We start from the raw sequence: 25,737 nt of genomic DNA on the forward strand, positions 1-25,737 counted from the left end.
GTGATCTCAGTGCTGTGAACTCAGGGTTGAAAGATAGAGCTCCTTGTTAGGCTCCATGCTCAGGACAGAGTATGCTTAAGACTCTCTCTCCTCCCTCTGCCCATCCTCCCTGCACTCTCTCTAATAAATAAATCTTTATTTAAAAAATTGTGTGCAGGGGCACCTGAGTGGCTCAGTCAGTTAAGTGCCTGCCTTTGGTTCAGATAGGGAGCCCAGGGTCCTGGGATCCAGCCCCATGTTGGGCTCCCTGCTCAGTGGGGAGTCTGCTTCTCCATCTGCCCCTCCCCCTGCAGCTTGTGTGCTCTCTCGCTCTCTCTCATACTTTCAAATAAATAAATAAATTTTTTGAAAAAATTAAAAATTAAAAAAAAAATTGTGCCAGAGAGCTACTTCAGTTTCTTGCCATTTGCCTATAAATGTAATTGCATCTACAATCATTTTTTTCTTTCTTGTCTAAATTAGTCCCTCTACCAAATTCTCTGTATCTCATCTCATTTTACGACTAGAAAGATTTCAGTCCTCCACAACCATATTCCTACTCTCTAGCTCTCCTGCTTTACTGGCTCCTTTCCTACCAGTTTGTAAGTATGTCCAATTCATTCAATTACAGGTCCCCTGACAGAAGTCATTCTTTTGGATTATAAAATCTTTTGAAGAGCTGATGAAAGCTTTATGGCTTCTCTCCAAAAAAATGTATGTACAGAGTTTGCATATAATATTGAGGGTGGGGTGTCCATAAATACCTAGTTAAGAACCCATATTCTATAACTTCTTTTTTTTTAAGGATTTATTTGACAGAAAGAGAGAGTGGCAGAGGGAGAAGGAGAAGCAGACTCCCCACCGAGCAGGGAGCCCAATGTGGGGCTTGATTTCAGAACCCCAGAACTCTAGGATCATGACCTGAGCTGAAGGCAGACACTTAATCAACTGAGCCACCCAGGAACCCCAATACTCTACAACTTCTGTTCCCTTTTCTCCTTCATACCCAAGCTTTATCAAAGAGCTGTATACTGTCTCTCTCCACTTAAACTCTCTCCTGAGTCTATTGCAATCCTGCATCCCAACCTCACAACTCCACTAAAAACACTTATGTCACAAGAGTGACCCTTGTTACTAAATTCAGTAGACAATTTTAGTCCTTATCTGCAAAATGTGATGCTGCTAATAATTCCCTCCTTTTTGAAACACTATCTTTACTCAGCATCTGAGACCCTCTTATTTCCTCTATACTTTTTCTAATTCTCTGGGTTTCCTTCCTCCCGTCGCCCCCACCCTCCCTCCCTCCTTTCCTTTAGATTCAATCATTATTTTAGAGAGAGAGAGAAAGTGCATGAGCAGGAAGGGCAAAGGGAGAAGAGAGAGCCTCAAGCAGACTCCACACCAAGTGTGGAGCCCGACACAGGCTTGATCCCACAACCCTGAGATCACAACCCAAGCCAAAACCAAGAGTCGGATGCTTAACCAACTGCGCCACCCATGTGCCCCTCCCGACATTCTTTCTAAATCTGCCAGAGGCAACTTTTCCCAGGCCAGTTAAGGTATCATTAGAGATCTATGTTTAGTTGTCTCCTTAACCACCACTCTATACAGCCAAGACATCATAGACTGGCAGCCCACAAGGCTGATTTTAATGGTCAGAACTCTATACCTGTTACAATGCATACTCTCCCCCCATCAACTCCATTCTCAGAATTTTCTGATTTGCCAACACTTAAAAATTAGGGAATTCCACTCAAAATTTTCGTTTCTGGCTTCTCTCAAAAAACTGGAAGTTTTGGAAATTCTGCGCCCATTACCACAAAGAAATATACCCTAGAGGCTCCCAAATACCTAAGGTGAAGTATCAGTTATTATTTTCATTTTGCTGGTATAGCATTTTTTAAAAAGTATCTGGCCTGGGCACCTGGGTGGCTCAGTGGGCTAACTCACTGCCTCCTGCTCAGGTCATGATCCCAGAGTCCCGGGACTGAGTCCCGCATCAGGCTCCCAGCTCCAAGGGGAGTCTGCTTCTCCCTCTGACCTTCTCCCCCATCATGCTCTCTCAAATAAATAAATCTTTAAAAAAAAAAAAGTATCTGATCTGTTCCACTCAATGATACTTATAGACATGTAAGTTTACAATACTCTGGTCTGTTACTTTCCTGGGGTAATCTCATGCTATAGGCCTCCAAATCTTATTTCCAGCCACCCAGTCCCCACAGGGTTATTTTCTATGTGTAACTCATTCTCAGTATCTATTCAGGGAAATTTCTTAGATTTCCCCTCCCCCCAGCAAGACTAAAGTGACCCATTTGATACCATAAGTATTCCCTACTTATCCCTATTATAGTACTTGTCAGTCTCTGTGAAAATAACTTATTTTCTGTGGTCCCTACTCGCCTCTAAGATCCCAAGAAAACAGTGTATATACTGGTCATCATTATAACCTCTGTACCTAATATTGTGCTGAATTTCCATAAGTATTTTGTAGAGTTAGTAATGGGATTTCCTGATATACTAAATTAATCCTAAATTCATCAAAGCAAACAATGACTAAAAATCCACTGTAAAGAGCTTAATAAAAATATCTGGACCAATATTCCCCTTCAGTGGGGCCAAGTACTACCATTTACTGAATGTTTACTTACTATATGGCAGGTATTATTCTAAATGACTTACATTATTAATTTATACCATGTTACAAATGGAAAACTGAGGCACAAAGAGAAAGAGATTAAGTAACTAGCCCTTGCCCAACTAGTAAGTGTTAGAGCTGGGAAATGAACCCAAGCAGCCTTGCTTTGCTCTAGATTCTACCATTTTAACCACTTTGAAGACCACTTCTTACTCATACAGAAATGAATGGTCCTTTTTTAAGCCAAGAATTTACAACATGCTTTGGGAGATGATTTTGAATGAAAGTGGTCCCTCCTTCAGAAGTCAACATCTTGAACAAATAAAATAACTAGGAAAGTGTTTAAACGGGAGTACCAAAATGAAGTTTTGATATTGCAAGAATGTCTGAGCAATTCTTACTGGATGCAGAGTAAAAAACTCAACATAAAATGCTATATACACATTTTCAACATAAACTTGTAGATTAAATTAGGGGGTCATTGAAAGAATTCAATATTACCCAATAACTTTTTCCATGTAACAGAAAATGCTGTTTTAAAGCAGTCTCATTACATTGTGGAAACTGGTAACAATGAAAATTCAAGCCTATTAACTGAGTATGCTAAGAAAATTAATTTATGATTAAAATGTAACAAAGAACCACTGGACCAGTAGACAAAAATACTATCCTAGTATTCTATCCTAGTATCCTAGTATACTATCCTAGTATTCTTATCCTAATATAATCAAGGGAGCTGGGCTTCAGTCTTATTTGCCACAACTGATAATGACCAAATGGGGTCTTGGAGCCAACAGCTGTTTGTTTGTGGTTTCTCCATCTTTGGCAACAGTAACACACTGCATCTAAAAGAATAACTCCTTCCCTATATGTACATCTAAGTAGATCAAGGTCTCTTCCTATCCCCTAGGGTAAGGGCCTAAGGAATGAACACATAATCTGAATAAAGCAAACTGGATCATTTCTTACAGGACTTTGGAACCTGAGCAAAATGATGCAAAAATGCAATGAGACTAGAAGTCCTAGACAAAGTAATTAAGCAAGAAAAAGAAGTAAAAGGCATCCTAATTAGGAAGGAAAAAGAAAAACTACTTTTATTTGCAGATGACATGATCCTAAACATAGAAAATCCCAAAGAATCAAAAAATGTTGTAGGGTTCCAAGAGCAACACATAAAAATATGTGTTTCCAAAAATAGCAATGAATTCAGCAATGAACAATCGTAAAGGAAATTAAAAAAAAAAAATCCATATACAACAGCATCCAAAAGAATAAAATACCAACTCCATGCAATTGAAAATCCATGTATAACTACTGACTCAAAATTTATCTACTAATAGCCTATTATTGACTGGAAGCCTTACTGATGACATAAACAGTTGATTAACACCTATTTTATATGTTATATATATATTAATAATGCACTCTTACAATAAAGTAAGCTAAAGAAAATGTTACTAAGAAAAGTGTAAGTAAGAAGTAATACATTTACAATGCTATACAATATTTATCTAAAAAAAATCCATGTATACATGGATCCATACTGTTCAAACTTGGATTGTTCAAGAGTCAACTATATTTGCAAATCATAAATCTGATAAGGGTTTAATATCTAGAATATATACAGAACAAATCAAGAACAAAAACAACTCAATCAAAAAATAGGCAAAGGACTTGAACAGAATTTTCCAAAAGAAGACATACAAATGGCCCATAAGCACATGAAAAGATGCTCCACATCACTAGTTATTAGGGAAATGCAAATCAAAACCACAAGAGGTTATCAGTTCACGCCTATTAGGATGGTGGCTATTATCAAAATAATGGAAAATGACAAGTATTAGTAAGGATCCAGCTTAATTGTAACCCTGGTGCATTACTGGTGGGAATGTAAAAATGGTACAGATGTATGAAAATAGTTTGATGATTCCTCAAAAGTTAAACATTAAAAAAAAAAAGTTAAACATCAAATTACAATATGATCCATTAATGCCACATCTAAGTATACGAACCAAAGAATTAAAAGCAGAGACTCAAAGAGATACCCAAGACACCAATATTCACAACTGCATTATTCACAATAGACAAAAACTAGACAACCTCATGTATATCTGAAGAACAGACAAAATGTGGTGTATACATATAATGAAATTCTTCAGCCTTAAAAAAAGAATGAAATTCTGGGGCACCTGGGTGGCTCAGTCATTAAGCATCTGGTTTCGGCTCAGGTCATGATCCCACAGTCCTGGGATCAAGCCCCCACATCAGGCTCCCTGTTCGGCAAGAAGCCTGCTTCTCCCTCTCCTGCTCCCCTTGCTTGTAATCCCTGTCTTGCTGTCTCTCTCTCTCTGTCAAATAAATAAGTAAAATCTTAAAAAACAAAAAAAGAAACTCTGACAGACTACAACATGAATGATTGAAAACATTATGTGCAAAGTAAATAAGCCGGACTAAAAAAACCAAATATTGTATGATTCCACTTATACGAGGGAACTAGAATAGATATATTTATAAAGACAGAAAGTAGAACAGAGGTTACCAAAAGCTACAAAGTAAGGGAAATGGGGAAATATTAATAGGTACTGAATTACTGCTAAATAAATAAATAAAATCTTTAAAAAAAAAAAAAGAAAGAAAAGAAACCGTCTGCCTTATATTAACCCAGAGATTAAAGAGATTTGAAAAAAATGTAAACTTATGCCATTTTCTAATTTGTTTTAGAAATTATTCTTCATTAAAAATGTGCCATATAAGGGCACCTGGGTGGCTCAGTGGGTTAAGCCTCTGCCTTCGGCTCAGGTCATGATCCCAGGGTCCTGGGATCGAGTCCCACATCGGGCTCTCTGCTCTGCAGGGAGCCTGCTTCCTCCTCTCTCTCTGCTTGCCTCTCTGCCTACTTGTGATCTCTGTCAGATAAATAAATTAAAAAAAAATGTGCCATATATGTTCCATGTAACAGCACTGTCATGTTATTTTTAAAGATTATTTATTTATTTATTTGACAGGCAGAGATGACAAGTAGGCAGAGAAGCAGTCAGAGAGAGGAAGGGAAGTAGGCTCCCTGCTGAGCGGAGAGCCCAACGCGGGGCTCGATCCCAGGACCCCAAGACCATGACCGGAGCTGAAGGCAGAGGCTTTAACCCACTGAGCCATCCAGGTGCCCCCGTCATTTTATTTTTAAATAAATAAATACCATTTTCAACTTCTAATATAGTACCCAAAGTCTATAGGGTCTTCAATAATGTTTAAGAGTGTAGAAGGTCCCAAACCAAAAAGTTTGAGGGTGGCTCAGTTGGTACAGCATGCAGCTCTTGATTTGGGGTTTGTGAGTTCAAGCCCCACACTAAGTTTAGAGATAGCTTAAGTTTAAAAAAAAATTTTTTTTTTTTTTTTAGGGGCGCCTTGGTGGGTTAACGCCTCTCTGCCTTCAGCTCAGGTAATGATCCCAGGGTAGTGGCGTCAAGCCCCGCATTGGGCTCTCTGCTCAGCGGGGAAACTGCTTCCCTTCCTCTCTCTCTCTACCTGCCTCTCTGCCTACTTGTGATCTCTGTCTGTCAAATAAATAAATAAATAAAATCTTTAAAAATTTTTTTAAATTAAAAAATAATAAAAATAAAATTAAAAACCAAAAATTTGAGAACCACTGATATTTGTTTCAAAAAGGGACTTTTCATTACTCCTCTTGTGCAGGTACAAAAAGGGTTTTATATATAACTGAACAGTACTCTGAAACAAATGAACAAAAAAAGGACTAGAATAAAGAAAAGGCTCAAGTTCTGAGCCTCTATAATCTATTCAAAAAGCCATATTTGTTAAGGAACAAAACATGCTCAGTAAAGGGAATAAGAATATGCCAGCTCAAAATATGTCGCTTTGGCATAAGCAGTATTGGCAATTTAGAAACAGTAAACACAGGATGAATTCTGTGCCCTCCCGCTCTCTACCTAAAAAGCAGGGCATATATTTCCATTTATAAAGATGTCTTCCACTCCCATACAAGAAGAGGAGAATGACTCTTAACCAGTGGGGATTATTCTTATCACAGGTGTCAGCTAACTTGTGTCTGCATAAAACAAACTTTACTGAAATAACCCTTAACCTCCCTTAGTTTATCCCACACTTTACCTTCCCATAATTTACTGCCCCCAGAAGCCTAAACCCCCTTCACTTTGTTTAATCACTTCTCCACAACTTAACCACTCTTCCTTAAACTGGCATATAAACTCTAAATGGTTTTTTGAAAAGATAAACAAAATAGATAAACCTTTAGCTAGACTTAGAGCTAAAAGAGAGTTAACATAAAATCAGAAATGAAAGAGAGGTTACAACTGATACAAAGAAATACAAAGGATCACAGGAGATTGCTATGTACAAAAAATTAGACAACCCAGAAATATGGATAAATTTTTAGATATATACAACCATGACTGAATCATGAAGAAATAGAAAATATGAACAGACTGATTACTATTAAGAAGATTTGAGTCAGTAATCAAAAGCCCCCCAGTGAAAGTCCAGGACTAGATGGCTCCCCACTTTTGAATTCTACCAAACATTTAAAGAAGAATACCACTTCTCAAACTTTTCCAAAAAACAGAAGAGGGAAGACTTCCAAAATCAATTTGCAAGGCCAGCATTACCCTGATACCCAAACTAGACAAGGCTATTATAAGAAAAGAAAATTACAGCCCAGTATCTCTGATGAACATAGCCACAAAATCCTCAACAAAGTATTAGAAAACCTAATTCAATAAGACATCAAAAGGATCATACACCATAATCAAATGGGAGTTATTCCAGGGATGCAAGGATGGTTCAACACGCACAAATCAATCAATGTGATATACCACATTAACAAAATGAAAGATAAAAACTATACAATCATCTCAATAGACACAGAAAAAAATATTTGACAGAAGTCAACATCTATTCAATAAACTCTCAATAAAGTGGACATAGAATATACCTCAATATAATAAAGGCCATATATAATTTTATAGCTAATATCACATTTGACGGTTAAAAGCTGAGAGCCTGGGACGCCTGGGTGGCTCAGTTGGTTGGACGACTGCCTTCAGCTCAGGTCATGATCCCAGAATCCCGGGATCGAGTCCCGCATCAGGCTCCCAGCTCCATGGAGAGTCTGCTTCTCCCTCTGACCTTCTCCTCGCTCATGCTCTCTCTCACTGTCTCTCTCTCAAGTAAATAAATAAAATCTTAAAAAAAAAAAAAAAAGCTGAGTGCTTTTTCTCTCAGATCAGAAATAAAACAAAAAATAAATAAAATATTTTAAAAAAAGAAAGAAGAGAAAGATGCCCAACTCTTAACATAGCTGTTTTATTATTTTTCTATTTCTCCTTTTTTAAAAAAATTAGAAATGGGGTCATATTTATAAAATAACTTTAAAAAAAGATGCCCAGTCTTTCTTTCTTTCTTTCTTTCTTTCTTTCTTTCTTTTTTTTTTTTTTTAGTTTGTTTATCTGAGAGAGCAAGAGCACACATGCAGGAGCAGGGGGAGAAGCTGAAGGAGAGGGACATGTATGTATGTATGTATCAACTTAAGAGAGAACAAGAGCAGGTACGCAAGAGCAGAGGGGGAAGCAGAAGGAGAGGGAGAAGTAGACTCCCTGTTAAGCACAGAGCCTGATGCAGGGTCTGATCCTAGGACCCCAACATCATGACACAAGCTGAAGTCAGATGCTTAACCTACTGAGCCACACAGGCACTCCACTCTTACCACTTTTATTCAGCACAATACTAGAAGTCGCAGCCAAGAGCAATTAGTCAAGAAAAAGAAATAAAGGTATCCAAATCAGAAAGAAGTAAAACTGTCTCTAACTGAAGATGACATTATATATAGAAAACCCTAAAGATTCCACAAAAAAACTGTTAGAATAAACAAACTTAGTAAAGCTACAACATACAATATCAATATATAAAAATCAGTTACATTTTTATATACTAATATCAGAAAGAGAAATTAAGAAATCCCATTTACAACTGCATCAAAAAGAATAAAATACCTAAGAATAAATTTAACCATAGAGATGAAAGATCTCTATACAGAAAACTCTAAGGCACTGATAAAAGAAACTGAACACACACATAAATGGAAAGATATTCCATGCTCATGGATTAGAAGAATACTGTCCATACTATTCAAAGCAATCTATAGATTCAATGCAATGCCTATCAAAATTTCAATGGTATTTTTCATAGAAACAGAACAATCTAAAATTTGTACAGAACTGCAAAAAAGACCCAAATATGTAAAGCAATCTTGAGAAAGAAAAAGAAGCATTACATTTCCTGATTTCAAACAGTATTACAAAACTAAAGTAATCAAACAGCACAGTACTGGCATAAAACAGACATGCAGATCAACAGAATGGAATAGAGAGCCCAAAAATAAACCCACATATATGTGTCAATTTATGAGAAAGGAGCCAAGAATATAGAGTGGATAAAGGACAGTCTCTTCATGACAGTGCTGGGAAAACTGGACACCCACAAGCCAAAAAATGAAACTGGAACACTATCTTTCACCATACACAAAAATCCACTCAAAATGGATTAAAGATCTGAGTCTAAGACCTAAAACCATAAAATTCCTAGAAGAAAACATAGGCAGTAAACTCCTGGACATCTGTCTTGGTGGTAATTTTTAAAATTTGATACCAAAAGCAAAGGCAACAAAAAGTGGGACTACAGCAAATTAGAAAGCTTCTGTACAGCAAAGGAAACCATTAACAAAATGAAACAGCAACCTACCAAATCAGAGAAAATATCTGTAAATCATATCTCTGAAGAAGAGTTAATATTCAAAATATATAAAGAACTAATATAACTCAATAGCAAAAAACAATCTGATTCAATGGGCAGAGCATCTGAACAGATATTTTTCCAAGGAGTAAAGATGGCCAATAGGTACATGAAAAGGTGCTCAGCATCACTAATTACCAGGGAAATGCAAATAAGACCATAATGAGATATATCCTAACACCTGTCAGAATGGCTATTCTCAAAAAGACTAGAAATAGCAAGTGTTCAAGATGATGTGGAGAAAAGGGAGCCCTTGTGCACTGTTGGTGAGAATGCAAATAGGTGCAGCCACTATGGAAATAAATAAAATTTTCAAAAAAAAAAAAAAAAAACCCAGTATGGACATTCCTCAAAAAATTAAAAATAGAAGTGTGCCTGGGTGGCTCAGTCTTAAGTGTCTGCCTTCGGCTCAGGTTATGAGCCCAGGGTCCTAGAATCAAGTTCTGAATTTGGCTCCCTGTTCAGTGGGAAGCCTGTGTTCCTTCTCTGTGTCTTTATCAAATAAAATCTTTAAAAAATTAAAAAATAAAAACAGAACTACTCTGTGGGCTAGCAAGTCCACTTCCATACATGTAAAGAAAAAAGAAAAACTAACTCAAAAGATATATCTGCACTCCCATGTTCAATGCAGAATTGTTCACAATAATCAAGATATGGAAGCAATCTAAGAATAAATGGATAAATAATATATATGTTATTGAATATACATATTAATGTGATATGTATTATATTTATATATATATATATATATGTGCCTCATTTATGTGTACACACACACAGGAATATTATTTGGTCATAAAAGACAAAGGAAATCTTGTCATTTGGGACACCATGAATAGGCCTTGAGGGCATTATACTAAGTGAAGTAAGTCAGACAGAGAAAGACACATACTGGATAATCTCACTTACACATGTCATCTGAAAAAACTCAGAGAGGGGCACCTGGGTGGCTCAGTTGGTTAAGTGTCTGCCTTCGTCTCAGGTCATGATCCCAGGGTCCTGGGATCGAGCCCTGCACCAGGCTCCCTGTTCAGCAGGAGTCTGCGTCTCCTTCTCCCTCTGCCTTTCCCCCCAGCTTATGTTCTCTCAAATAAATAAAATCTAAAAATAACACCACCACCTAAAAAACCTCACAGAGAACAGACTGGTAGATGCCAGCAGGCGGTGGGAGATGCGTGAAATGGGCGAAGGTAGTCCAAAGGTATAAACTTGAAGATATAAAATAAATCATAGGGATATAATGTACACCATGGTAACTATATTTAATAATACTGTACTGTGTATTTAAAAGGTCCTAAGAGGGCTGTCTGGGTAGTTCAGTTGATTAAGTATCCAACTCTTGGTTTCAGCTCAGGTTATGATCTCAGGGTCGGTGGAATCCAGCCCTGTGTCAGGTCCGTTACTCAGTGCAGAGTTGGCTTTTATTCTTTTATTCTTTATACCTCCCTCTTCCTCCCCTTCTGCTCCTCCCCCTGCTTGCGCATCCTCTCTAAAATAAGTAAACTATTTTTTTAAAGATATATTTATTGGGACGCCTGGGTGGCTCAGTTGGTTAAGCAGCTGCCTTCGGCTCGGGTCATGATCCCAGCGTCCTGGGATCGAGTCCCACATCTGGCTCCTTGCTCGGCAGGGAGTCTACTTCTCCCTCTGCCTCTGCGGGCCATTCTGTCTGCCTGTGTTCACGCTCTCTCTCTCTCTCTGACAAATTAAAAAAAAAAAAATCTTAAAAATAAAAAAAGATAGATTTATTTTTTGGGGCACCTGGGTGGCTCAGTGGGTTAAAGCCTCTGCCTTCGGCTCAGGTCGTGATCCCAGGGTCCTGGGATCGAGCCCCGTGTCAGGCTCTCTGCTCGGTGGGGAGTCTGCTTCCTTCTCTCTCTCTCTCTGCCTGCCTCTCTGCCTGCTTGTGATCTCTGCCTGTCAAATAAATAAATAAAATCTCTAAAAAAAAAAAAAAAAACCAAACAAACAAAAAAAAACAAACATTAGGAGGCCTAATGTTCTCCTTGTTCTTTAAAAAAAAGATATATTTATTTTTTATTTGACAGAGATCAAAAGTAAGCAGGGAAGCAGGCAGAGAGAGAGGGAGAAGCAGGCTCCCCACTGAGCAGAGAGCCTGATGCAGGGCGCGATCCCCGGACCCTAGGATCAAGACCTGAGCTGAAGGCAGAGGCTTTAACCCACTGAGCCACCCAGGTGCCCCAATAAGTAAAATATTTTAAAGAGTCACTAAGAGAGTTAATCTTGAAAGTTCTCATCACAAGAAAAAAATTTGTAACTACATGTGATGATGCCTGTTAACCAGAGTTATTATGGTGATCACTTTACAATATATACATATATTGAATCATTATGCTGTACACCTGAAACTAATATGTTATATTCAAATATAGCTCAATAAAAAAGAAAAAATGGCATACAAACTATCAAACTTAACTGCTGCTTTGAGTTTCTACTTCTTTCCTGTGAAGATTCCTGGGTATATGAGTAATAAACCTTTTCTCCTGTTAACTAGGTGTTTGTCAGTTTAATTTGCAGACCCCAGAGTATGCCTATGAGAGTAGAGGAAAAGTTTTTATTTCCCCTCTGCCCTATATTTAAGCAAAGGCGATGCAGGTAGTCAGAATTTATCATCTGATGAAATACTTCAGGTTTGTCATGTGCATTTGATAATATTTAACTCTGGCAATATTTAACAGGATAATCTTTTTATGTACTTAGTATTTAGACACAATACCTCCAATACTATATAGCAAAGATGTATATAAATGAAATAGTTTTCTTACACTGAGAAATTTTTTTGTCAAGGATATCTGTAGAAGATGGGATTTACTTTTTGGAGGGTAAATATTAGTAATTGAAACCAGGACACTTGGGTTGGGTGGCTCAGGCAGTTGAGCCTCTCTGCCTCTTAATCTCAGGTCAGGTTCTGATCTCAGGGTCAGGAATTCAGAAATATACAAGGAAGTTTTAACCATAGTTTTCTGAGTGAACACATTAGTAGAAAGCCATCTTAAGGGGCACTTGGGTGGCTCAGTGGGTTAAGCATCTGCCTTTGGCTCAGGTCATGATCTCAGGGTCCTGGTACTGATCTCCACACTGAGCCCCACATGGGGTTCCCAGCTCAGCGGGGAACTGCCTCTCCCCCTGCTTGTTTTTGTGTGCTGTCTCTCTCTCAAATGCATTAATTTAAAAAAACTAAATAATTTTATTAAAATACTTTTCTTAAACTCATTATTTAAGAGGAATACAAACAAAAATATGCATCTGAAACTAATATAATACTGTATTTTAATTATACTCAAATAAAATAACACTAATAAGAATATTAAAACAAAAATAATTAAAACTATCTTAGATGTTATGATATAATCTTAGATGCACAAAAATGCTTAGCAAAAAATGACTGGTTCATGAGGCTATCCAAATAACAATTATCTTTAGGGGAAGGAAAAAAAAATTTTATTTAAGCTAAAACTTCAGGGGCGCCTGGGTGGCTTAGTCGGTTAAGGGTCTGTCTGCCTTCAGCTCAGGTCATGATCCCAGGATTCTGGGATCGAGCCCTGAATTGGGCTCCCTGATCATCTGGAAGCCTGCTTCTCCCTCTCCATCTCCCACTGCTTGTGTTCCCTCTCTAGCTGTGTCTCTCTTGGTCAAATAAATTAAATATTAAAAATAAATAAATTAATTAATAATAAATTAAAACTTCAGTTTTTGAAACGCTAAAAAATAAAATTATAAAATTATAAATGTGAAATTATGAATTATAAATTATAAAATTATAAATTTAATTATAAAATTAAAATTATAAATTATAAAATTATAGAAACAGGAGGAGAGAAACAAAAACAACATTTTATCTCCCTAAAAGGGAAATCTTGCTATTTGCAACGACATGGATGGGACTAGAGGGTATTAATGCTGAGCAAAATATGTCAGAGAAATACAAATACCATATGATTTCACTCATATGTGAAATTTAAGAAACAAAACAGATGAACATAGGGGAAGGGAAGGAAAAATAAAATAAGATGAAAATTGAGAGGGAGGCAAACCATAAGAGACAGTGAACTCTAGGAAACAAACGGGGTTGCTGGAGGGGAGGTGGATGGGGAGAAGGGGTAACTGGGAGATAAGCAGTAAAGAGGACACTTGATATGAACACTGGGTACTCTATGCACTGATGAATCACTAAATTCAACCTCTGAAACTAATAAAAAATAAAAATAAAAAGGAAAACTGACATCTTTAACGAACTTCTTTTTTTAAAGGCAACGATTAAACAAAATTTCCCCTCAGCATCAGTGAACTGCCACATTCAAATCCAGACTTCAGTGACTATTCAGCATGCAGCCTTGAATTACAGAACAACTCTGATCATATGTGGACAAATGCTATTTCTGACCACTAAAATGATTTATCTGTAGCACACTCCTTAGTGTGCTACACTTCTCCTTCATATGTCCCAACAACCAACCTGCTTTGTGAGCTAAATCTCAATCCCAAATCAGATGTTGTTGGCAAAACTAATCCCTGAATGAAAACAACAGCCAATGAGAATATAGAATTTAGATCGTAGGTTACTGATGTTGTGAGAGAAAACCATGTGGTTTCCAGCAGGTAGTTTTAGTCAGGTTTCTAGGCTCAGCCAAGTTGAAATACCATCTTTGGAGACATATATGATATTTTCTTATGTTGCTGTTTTTTCTTCTTGGAAAATGTTTTTTGGGGTTTCTTTATTTTTTTTGGAAAGTATGTTTTTCTAAAAGACTGTCTCACAACCAAAGCAATGACTTCAACAATTAGGAGAAATAATATGTAATATTTAATTAATTAAAAGCTAAAACACTGAGGTTGAAATAAGTAATGTGATTTTCTCTTTTCCGTGTTCTTCCTCAAACTAGAGACAGAACTCCTTCAGATTTCAATTTATTTTGACACCACCATTTTTTGCTCACTCACTTGATATAATTTAGGTAAATAGCAGTTTATTCAGTTAAAATTAACTGCTTTGAAGATTTCAAAATGCTAATAATAATTTCTTCCCAATAACGACAAATTAATTATATTTTCAAGGACTTCTCTAGTTGGAGAATAGGATGATTAAGGCATGATAAATTTTAGACATATTCCATTCAAATAAACAGAATACAGTTTCTTAGCATTGCTGACAAATACATAGATGGAATTGAAACAATTTTTTTTAACTTATCCTTTTCACAGATTACTAATCACTGGTGAATGAAAGCTATTGGCCTAAAATAAAATCTGGTTCAGGGGCACCTGGAGAGCTCAGCTTTTAAGTGTCTGCCTTTGGCTCAGTTCATGATGCAGGTCTCTGGGATTGAGACTTGCATCAGGCTCCCTGTTTGGCGGGAAGCCTGCTTCTCCCTCTCCTACTCCCCCTGCTTGTGTTCCCTCTCTCACTGTGTCTCTGTCAAATAAATAAATAAAAATCTTTTTATTATTTTTTTTTAAAGATTTTATTTATTTATTTGTCAGAGAGAGAGAGGGCGCGTGAGCGAGTGCATGCAAGTGCACAAGCAGGCAGAGTGGCAGGCAGAGGCGGAGAGAGAAGCAGGCTTACTGCTGAGCAAGGAGCCCAATGCGGAACTCGATCCCAGGACCCTGGAATCACGACCTGAGCCGAAGGCAGCAGCTTAACCGACTGAGCCACGCAGGCGACCCAAAAAAAATCTTTAAAAACAAACAAACAAACAAATAAAATAAAATCTGGTTCAGCCATAACCTAGCAATATAATTTTGGACAGTTCTCATACTTGTTTGACTGCTTATCTATAAAATACTTGATTACACCTACATAATCCCTTCTGTCTCTCATTTTAAATGGACCCATAAAATATGCCATCCAAGAAAGACAGTATCTTAGGCAAATTTCACAGATTTCATTAAAACTTGAATGGCGGGGGTGGAGAGGGAGCAGGGAATGCTCAGTCTCTTGGGCACCCAACTCTTGGTTTCAACTCAGGTCCTGATCCTAGGTTCCTGGAACTAAGTCCATGTCAGGCACCTTGCTCAGCAGAGAGTCTGCTGGTGATTCTCTCTCTCTCTCCCTTTGCCCCTCCCTCCTGCACTCATTCTTGCTCTCTCTAAAATGAATAAATGTCTAAAAAAATTGACTAGGTACCATAAGTCATATTCCCAACTGGTAACCTAAATGCAATTACAAAGACCACAATGTTTTTCTGGGTGTTCATAAAAAGAAAAAACCAGAACCAAAAAGAAAACCATTAATATTTTTTTAAAATAAGTAATAAAACTGAAGAAAACTAGGATTAGATTTAGGGATAAGGGAGTGAAGAAACAAAACAGAGGAGGAAACACTTTCCAAATCACTGTATGAGGCCAGTATTACCCTAATGCCAATACCAGAAAAAGACAATACGAGGGACACCTGGGTGGCTCAGCTGATTAAGCATCTAATTCTTGATTTTGGCTAGGGTCATGATCTCAGGTTTGAGGGATTGAGCCCTGTGTGGGGCTTCGTGGTGGGTAAGGAACCTGCTTAAGATTCTCTCTCTCCCTTTTCTTCTACCCCTCTCCCCACACTACTCAGGTGTATACTCTTTGGGGTGGGGGGGGGAGGCAAAACAAGAGAAGAAAACTATAGACCAATACCAATATCCCTTAAGAACACAAACACAAAAATCCTCAACAAAATACTAGCAAATCAACTCCAACAACCCATTAAAAAGGATTATGTACAATGACCAAGCAAGATTTATTCCAGGAAGGCAAGGCTAGTTCAACTAATAAAAATTAATAATGTATACACCATATTGACAGAATAATAGAAGAAAGGTTTAGTTATCACAATAAATGCAGCAAAAGCATTTGACGAAAATCAAATGCCCTTTCCCAATAAAACACTCAACAAGTAGAAAAGGGCATTTCCTCAACCTGATAAAGGGCATCTACAAAAATCCTACAGCTAACATCATACATAATGGTGAAAGACTGAATGCTTTCTTCTAAGGTCAAGAAAAATACAAAGATGTCTTCTCTTGCCAATTCTATTTAACACTGTACTGGGGTTCTAGCCAGAGCAATCAGGGAAATAAAATAAATCAAAGGCACCAAAATTAGAAAGAAAGAAGTAAAACTACCTCTACCTGCATATAGAAAACTATAAACAACACACACACACACACATACACACAAAGAGTTAATAAACAAGCTTGGCAAGATTGGAGGATAGAAGATCAACACAAAAATCAACTGAATATCTATACACTAGCAATTAACCATTCAAAAATGAAATGAAGGGGTGCCTGGGTGGCACAGTTGGTTAAGTGTCTGACTCTTGATCTCAGATCAGGTCTTGATCTCAGGATCATGAGTTCAAGTCCCACACTGGACTCTGCACTGGGCATGGAGCCTACTTTTAAAAGAAAGAAAAAATGAAATTAAGAAAACAATTCTCTTTACAATAGCCCCCTAGAAAATAAAAAATTGAACAGATATTTCAGCAAAGAAGAAATACAAATGTCCAAAAACACACGAAAAAATGTTCAACATTATTAGTCATTATGGAAATACAAATCAAAACCACACTGAGATACCCCTTCTCACCCACTAGGATGGCTATAATTAAAAAAGACAATGGACTAAATACAAAAAGATAACAACAAGTGTCAGTGAGGATACAAAAAAGGCAAAACCCTCACAGAAGCTGGCAAAAAAATTGTAAAATCATGTACACACAACACAACATGTAGAAAACAGTGTGGCGGTTCCTCAAAAAGCTAAAGGTACCAAATGACCCAGTAATTCCCCTCCTAGCTATAGACCCAAGTGAACTAAAAATGTCCACACAAAAATTTGTACATTTTCATAGCAGCATTCTTTTTAACAGCTAAAAAGTGGAGGAAAGTCAAATATCCATCAACTGATAAGTGGAAAAACAAATGTGGTACATCCATAAAGTGGAATATTATATAGCCATAAAAAGAAATGAAGTACTGACACATGAAACAATTGGATGAACCTTGGAAACATTACACTAAGTGAAAGAAGCCAAAGACAAAAAGCCATTTACCATGTCATTTAATTTATATGAAGTGTCCAGAACAAGTAAACCCATGGAGACAGAAAGTAGATTAATGACTGAGACAGACTGAGGGAAGGGGATTGGGGAGTGACTACTAATAACTACATGGTTTCTTTTTAAAGTGATAAAAATGTTCTGGAATTAGATGGTAGTGAAAGTTGCACAACTCAGTGTACATACTAAAAGATACTGAATTACAGGGTCACCTGGGTGGCTCAATCAGTTAACTGGCCGGCTCTGGATTTTGGCTCAGATCATGATCTCAGGATGATGGGATGAGTCTCACATCAGGCTCCACACTCACTATGAACTCTGCTTGTCCCTCTCCTTCTCCACCCCACCCTCCATCTCTGGCTCTCTACTCTCCAAAATAAATAAAATCTTTTTTAAAATAAATAAATAGGAGCCCCTGGGTGGCTCAGTTGGTTAAATGTCTGCTTTCAGCTCAGGTGGTAATCTCAGGGTCCTAGAATAAAGCCCCACATCAGGCTCCCCGCTCAGCAGGAGGTCTTGCTTCTCTTTCTCCCTCTGCTGCTCCCCTCACCCCTGCTCATCCTCTCTCGTTCTCTCAAATAAATAAAATCTTCTTAAAAAATTAAATAAAACATTTTAAACCCACTGAATTATATGCTTTAAAATGATGAATATTAAGGCATGTAAATTAGATCTCAATAAAAGAGAGAAAAAGTTGGGGTGCCTGGGTGGCTCAGTCAGTTAAGCCACTGCCATAGCTCAGGTCATTATCCCAGGGTCCTGGGATCAATCCCTGCATCGGGCTCTGGGCTCAGCAGCAGAAAGCCTGCTTCTCCCTCTCCCTCTGCCTGCTGCTCTACCTACTTGTGCTCTCTGTCAAATAAACAAGTAAAATCTTGAAAGAAAGAAAAAGAGAGAGAAACAGAGAGAGGGAGAGAGAGAGAGAGAGAAGAGCCGAAGGTACTTTTAAAACTCCACCAAATTTGGGCCCATGAATGGCTCAGTCAGGCATCTGACTCTTGGTTTGGGCTCAGATCATGATGTCGGAATCATGATGTGGAGCCCCCAAGCCCGATATCAGGCTCTGGGTTCTGTAGGGAGTCTTCCCCCTTCCCCTTCCTCTGCCCCTCCCCTTCACTCATGCACTCTCTCTAAAATGAATAAATCTTTAAAACATAAAATAAAATTCCACCTAATTTAAAACAGACTTTTATCAGATCTTTTAAAGTCATGGCAAAGAAAAAAATAAAAATACATAAAAAGATCAATCATAGAGAGGAGGATGTGTTTCAATTTAGGGCTTACTTTCAACTCATCACCACAATTTTATATATAACAGAAAAACTACCTGGTTCTGAACCTTTGTAGTTATATGCTTAGTTATATGTTCTTGTTGCTCCTTTTTAGGCTCCTAGCCTCACTTTTCTTCCTCTGCCACTGTTTTTCACACCTTCCAAGTTCCCTTATTTCTCCCCAGGAGCTATGTCTCTCCCAAATTTGTCAGTTTATGACTTTTGTATAGGAGGAATTACCCCATAATATTTCATTCTACATTGTGCTTTTTTTTTTTTAAAGATTTTATTTATTTATTTGACAGAGAGAAATCACAAGTAGGCAGAGAGGCAGGCAGAGAGAGAGGGGGAAGCAGGCTCCCCGCCGAGCAGAGAGGCCGATACAGGGCTCAATACCAGAGCCCTGAGATCATGACCTGAGCTGAAGGCAGAGGCCCAACCCACTGAGCCACCCAGGTGCCCCTACATTGTGCTTTTTTAAAAGATTTTATTTATTTGAGAAGGAGCAAGCATGACAGAGAGAGAAAAAGCAAGTGAGCAAGCACAACGAGGTGGGGGGCAGCAGAAGGAGAGGGAGAAGCAGGCTCCCTGCTGAGTAGCAAGAATGACATAGGGCTAGATCCCAAGACCCCAGGATCATGACCCGAGCAGACGCTTAACTGACTGAGCCACGCGGGTGCCCCTCATTCTGCATTGCTTTTAAGGTTCACTTATATTGATACATTACATGACTACTATTACATGACTACATATAGTCATATTACATGACTATTCTATAAATTCTTCATTCTATTATTGATGAATTCTTTGGTTATTTCCAGTTTTTTGCTTTAACAAATAACATTGCTATGAACGCTTCTTCTACTTGTCATGGGTACAAACTCTTGTCTACCTCCTAGAGTTGCCATAAGATATGTATTTTACTAGATATTGCTAAATTATCCTTTTCTTTTTTTTTTTAAGATTTTATTTATTTATTTGACAGACAGATATCACATGTAGGCAGAGATGCAGGCAGAGAGAAAGGGAGAAGCAGGCTCCCCACTGAGCAGAGAGCCCGATGCAGGGCTTGATCCCAGGACCCCGGGATCATGACCTGAGTCGAAGGCAGAGGCTTTAACCCACTGAGTCACCCAGGTCCCCAAATTATCCTTTTCTAAAGTGGGGTTCCAATGGCTATTCTATTCCCCCACAGCAGCGTATGATGTGTTCTCATTATTCCACATCTTCAACAAAATGGTGAGTATAAAATATTGAGATTTTGGGGGCGCCTAGGTGGCTTAGTGGGTTGAGCCTCTGCCTTCAGCTCAGAAACGACAGGTGTTGGTGAGGATGTGGGGAAAGGGGAACCCTCCTACACTGTTGGTGGGAATGCAAGCTGGTGCAGCCACTCTGGAAAACAGTATGGAGGTTCCTCAAAAAGTTGAAAATAGAGCTACTAACCTACGGCCCAGCAACTGCACTTCTGGGTATTTACCCTAAAGATACAAATTTAGTGATATGAAAGGGCACCTGCACCCCAATGTTTATAGCAGCAATGTCCACAATAGTTGGCCAAATATGGGAAGCATCCAGATGTTCAAAGACAGATGAATAGATAAAGAAGATGTGGTATATTCAGAGTTTTTTCCACTTTCCATTTCCAGCCTCTCAGTTCCTCTTTCCCCAGAGGTGGTCTGTATTTTTTTTTTTATGGCAACCAACGTAAATGATATATGACCATAAATAAATAGATTCCACACAAAAAAAAGATGTGGTGCACATGTGCACACGTGCACAGACAAGAGCACACACAAACACACACACAATGGAATACTACTCAGCAATCAAAAAAATGAAGTCTTGGGGCACCTGGGTGGCTCAGTTGGTTAAGCAACTGCCTTCCACTAAGGTCATGATCCCGGGATTTCGGGATCGAGTCCCGCATCAGGCTCCCAGCTCCAAGGGGGTCTGTTTCTCCCTCTGACCTTCCTCCCTCTCATGCTCTCTCTCTCACTGTCCCTCTCTCAAATAAATAAATAAAAATCTTTTTTAAAAAGTGGGGGGAGCGCCTGGGTGTCTCAGTGGGTTAAAGCCTCTGCCTTTGGCTCAGGTCATGATCTCAGGGTCCTGAGATGGAGCCCCACATTGGGTTCTCTGCTCAGCAGGGAGCCTGCTTCCCTTCCTCTCTTTCTGCCTGGCTGTCTGCCTATTTGTGATCTCTCTTTCTCTCTCTCTCTCTCTATCAAATAAATCTTTTTAAAAAAATGAAGTCTTGCCATCTGCAACAATGTGGATGGAACTAGAGGGTATTATGTTAATTGAAATAAGTCAATCACAGAAAGACAATTATATGATCTCACTGATATGTGAAATTTAAGAAACAAACAGAGGATCATAAGGTTAGAGAGGAAAAAAATAAAAAGAGATAAACCAGAAGAGACTCTAATCATAAGAAACAAACTGAGGGCTGCTGAAAGGGAGGGGAGTAGAGGAATGGGATAACTGGGTGATGGACATTAAGGGGGGCTTATAATATAAGCAGCACTGGGTCTATACAATTGATGAAACAAATAATACATAATATGTTAATTAACTTAATTTAAATTTTATAAAAGGAAAACATGTTACATGCTACAATAGCAATGAGCCCTGAGGACATTATATTAAGTAAAATAAACCAATCACAAAAAGGCAATCACTGTGATTCCACTTTATATGGGGTAACCAAATATAAAATACACAGAAACAGAAAACAGAACGGTAGTTACTGGGAGCTGAAGAAAGGAAGAAAGGGGAGCTGTTATTTAAAGGGGATAGCAGGGGTGCCTGGGTGGCTCAGTGGGTTAAAGCCTCTGCCTTCGGCTCAGGTCATGATCCCAGTGTCCTGGAACTGAGCCCCACATCAGGCTCTCTGCTCGGCGGGGAGCCTGCTTCCCCTTTTCTCTCTCTCTGCCTGCCTCTCTGCCTACTTGTGATCTCTCTCTGCCAAAAAAATAAATAAAATCTTTTTAAAATAAATAAATAAAGCCATAATCCATTACATATGGACTTGACCTAAAAATTAGACAAATTATAATGGGGACTACTTCTTGTAGAAATCTACAGATGCCAATTACAGATATCTCCAAATATAAAAACTGATAAATAATATATCTACATATGGCAATCCCTACTTTAACTATGAATATAGTGAGATCAATCTTATTAAGTCCTTTCTGGAAATTCTTGAAGATTCCTCATATGTAAAATGTTTTATATTCAAATGCTTCTTCCTCTAAAACCACAGAATGAAAGTGCCAAGACTGGGGAAAAAGGTAAGTGGAAATTTAACTAAAAAAAGTCCTAATTTTTCCCCCTTTAGCTCAGGATGGAAGAGCGAAATCTCAGGTTCAGTGGTTCAAATGAAGTGTTTTTTTCCATCAACCATAATATGTACTGAAATGTAAATGACTATGTAAGGGGATAAAGAACTAGATAGAGAGATTTATACTTATATTTGAAACCCATTCTAGAAGCCTACCAATGAGTTCATGATTCAACTTGCAAAGTTAGTTGGAAGACATTATTTCTCCCATTCCCTCCAAAGCAGTCTCAAAAGTGATGCACTAGAGATCCAGAAATTATGTTCAGTCCCTGTATGACATCTACATGTAAGTTGGTCTTTCATTAAAAATAAGCAAAGGGGAAAAAAAAGCAAGAATAATATTGTTTTTTAATCTGAGCAAATGCTCCAGAAACATGATATAGACTATTAACCTTTTTTTTAAGGTGAAAAAAAAAAACAAGTCAAAGAGACCCCAAAAATAAGTCTAGCCTACATATCCTTCAGTCCAATATCATCGTCTCCAAAGACTCTTCTACCCTAGTCCACAATACTTCCTTCAGCTGAACTTCTAAAGCACTTGTTGGTATCACTCTTTTGAAACTTATCTATTGCTCATACTATTATTCACCTCAGAATCTGTTTTCTTAACTGGAAAATAAAAATTAGAGCAATACATGAGGAAAATATTAAGTAAGACTGGGTATATAAAACAGTATTTAATAAGTACTATAAAAGTTATCTCTCTGCCATTTACCAACTTTATGACTCTGAACAAGTCACTTTTACTAACTCTCATTTTCTTCATCTGTAAAGTAGAAATAATAACCTGTCAAATGACTGTCTATGTGCTAATATGGATGACCAATACTCATTGTTTTTCAGAGTATTTTTTCATCATTATGCCTAACACAATCCCTTGCCTATTCTAGTTCATCATTACTAAACCTTTATATAACATCCAACACTTTACTTTACCATTATAAAATAAGCACTTTATAAATTATAAACATAAATTTCAATAGCTACAAAATAGTTTACATGATTGTGTCGTAATTTACTTAACTATTCCCTCAAAGTTGTACATCAACTACTCTCTTGTATCTCCACCCAGCTTCTTGTTCTTTCACAACACCAGTCCAGTAAATTTCTCAACCATGGGGAATCAATCCAACCACCTGCTGAATTCTCAAGAAAATCACAAGCTGGCAATTTATGTCACTACAAATTTACAAGTCTTTACTCTTTGAGATCAACTACCCTCTTAGTAATTTATCTACATGCTGACCTTACCCAGTTTTCCAATCTACATTCTTCTTCAAACCCATCTTCTTCCTTACAAGTGTTGGATAAAAGTATCTCTCCTTCCCTGGGGTTATAATCTCTTCTCACCACCAAACTCAGCCTTCCTGTTCCATCAAATTACACCTCATATAACTCAAATTTACCTCTACCTTACCATCTCTGCCAAAACATAATACACATGAAACTCAGAATTCTATCTTAAAAAAAAAAAATTCTTAGATGTATACCCCTCTCTAGCTACTCACTTCTGTTTCACAGCAAGTTTCCTAAGAGTGGTCTATACTTGTAGTCTCTATTCTCTTACCTCCCAATCACTCTGGGGTCTAATGTAATTTGATTTCTACCCCATTCACGAAATATAATCTTGTTAAGGTCTCCTCAACAACAGAGCCCAGCAGCATATTTTCTATTTTTATTTCACAATTACTTCAAATTTTTTACCATTAGCCATTTTTTCCTTCTTAAAAAGCTCTCCCTGGGCTTCCCCAAAGACCAGTTTCCTTGTTCAATTCCTACCTTTCTTACTGCTTTTGAGTCTTGAATCTAACATGTTGGTTCACCACACAATGTTTCAAGAGTTCCTCACTACCCACAGGATAAATGTCAAACTCTTCATTCAACAAGGACTATAAGGCCCTTCATAGTCTGGCCTGGCCCATTTAATCCTTTTTTTTTTTTTTTTTTGAGAAGGGGAGAGCGTGAAAGAGAGCAAGGGGGGAGGGACAGAGTGAGGGAGAAACTCAGGCAGCATGGAGCCCAACATGGGGCTGGATCCCACAACCTAGAGATCACACCTGAGCTAAAACCAAGAGGTGGACGCCTACCCGACTCTACCACCCAGGTACCCCTCTGCTTACTCTCACTCTTAGCTCATTCTTCTATTACTTTCCCACAGGCACCTTTTACCCTAGCCACACCAAAACACCCACAGCTCATCCAAATACACAACACTTTCTATAGAGTCTTTGTACTTAACGGCTCCCTGTACTTCACAAAAACACTCATTCCTTCCTCCCTCCCCTTCACCCCTTTCTCCCACCAGGATCCTTAATATCCAGCTACTTCTGGGGGGGTAGACTCAGATCATACATTATTTTTTCTGTGAAACCATCCCTCACAACTTTAACCACCACTATTTTTTTTTTTTTGATTCCACAGAGCTTTTCTCAAGTTTCTAATGTAAAGCTTATTCATTATAGTTTAGCTATTGACCTGTCTTTGTGCTCAACTGTGAGTTCCTTGAGGACACACATTCTCTTATTTATCTTTTCAATCACCAGTGCTGGGTGTCTCACAGAGAGAAGGCACTCAAATTTTTGTTGAATTTATACATAAGATGATCAGCTTTTAGGCTTACCAGAGAGAAATGAAGATCCAAGAATAATCATGCTGTAAGTACCGCATGGAATTTTACTGAAGGCAGGGGGAAAAAATGATCAGCCTGGACAGAGAAAAAAATTGAAATTTCCCATAGAAAAGGTAAAATAGGGTAACAGAAAAAAATGATAATCAGCCACACTTGCTATAAATACTAACTCATTGCTTCTTTTTGCCCAAAATTTTACCCATACTGATCTTAGAGCCAAATACAAGTCACGTAGCTTCTAGCAAGTAAGGTATGCAGTGGCCTCTAGCAAAACTTCTAGCATAAACCCCTTGCCTTAACCTCTCTAACATTTTCTCACTGTATCATAAAAACACTGATTTTTCAGAAAAGTGAGTACCTGCTATATGCCATATCCAAGGTAAGATTTATTATAAGTATATTTGTGTATATATGTGTATATAATAGTTTTATAATTCTTACAAAGATCTTTGTGAATTAAGTATTACTATTCCCATTTTATAGATGAGAATTGTTCAATGCCACACCGTTTTTAAGCAGACTAAATTCAAACCAGTCTTCTAACAAAGTACAATCCTCTATCCTCTCAAGGCAGCAACTTCATGAACACACGATTTGAAAGTTTCCAGTTGTCTTTCAGGCACCCTTCACATCATGTGTAAGGTTAACTCTAAGCTAGCCTTCTACAGCAGATGTAGAAAATTCAAGAAAAGACATTCACCAAATTCATTCTCTACTATTAAGGGTCCTCTCTCTTATCTGTACTTCCAATTCCTCATTCATCAAACCCTAAGAAACGGGGTTAGTGAAAATTTTATTCTCAAGTTTAGAGTCTGTAAGGCAGATAGAATAATAGCCCTACAAAGATGTCCATATCCCAATCCCTGGAACCTGTGAATATACTCTATTATGTAGAAAAAGGGATTTTGCAGATGTGATTAAGTTAAGAACATGGACACAGAAAGATTATCTTGAATTATCCATGTGGACCAAAGAAATCACAAAAGTCGT

At 37.9% G+C, this 25,737-nt stretch overlaps 1 protein-coding gene across 2 annotated transcripts in view; it reads right to left on the reverse strand.

Annotated features, from left to right (window-relative positions):
* The window catches only part of PIK3R3 (phosphoinositide-3-kinase regulatory subunit 3), a 133,265-nt gene that overhangs the window by 68,388 nt on the left and 39,140 nt on the right, over window positions 1-25,737 (reverse strand). The gene's annotated exons all lie outside the window — the stretch shown is intronic.

The sequence above is a fragment of the Mustela putorius genome, unplaced genomic scaffold, assembly GCF_011764305.1.
Source record: "Mustela putorius furo isolate JIRA1106 unplaced genomic scaffold, ASM1176430v1.1 tig00003853_pilon_pilon_pilon, whole genome shotgun sequence".
Classification (NCBI taxonomy): domain Eukaryota; kingdom Metazoa; phylum Chordata; class Mammalia; order Carnivora; family Mustelidae; genus Mustela; species Mustela putorius.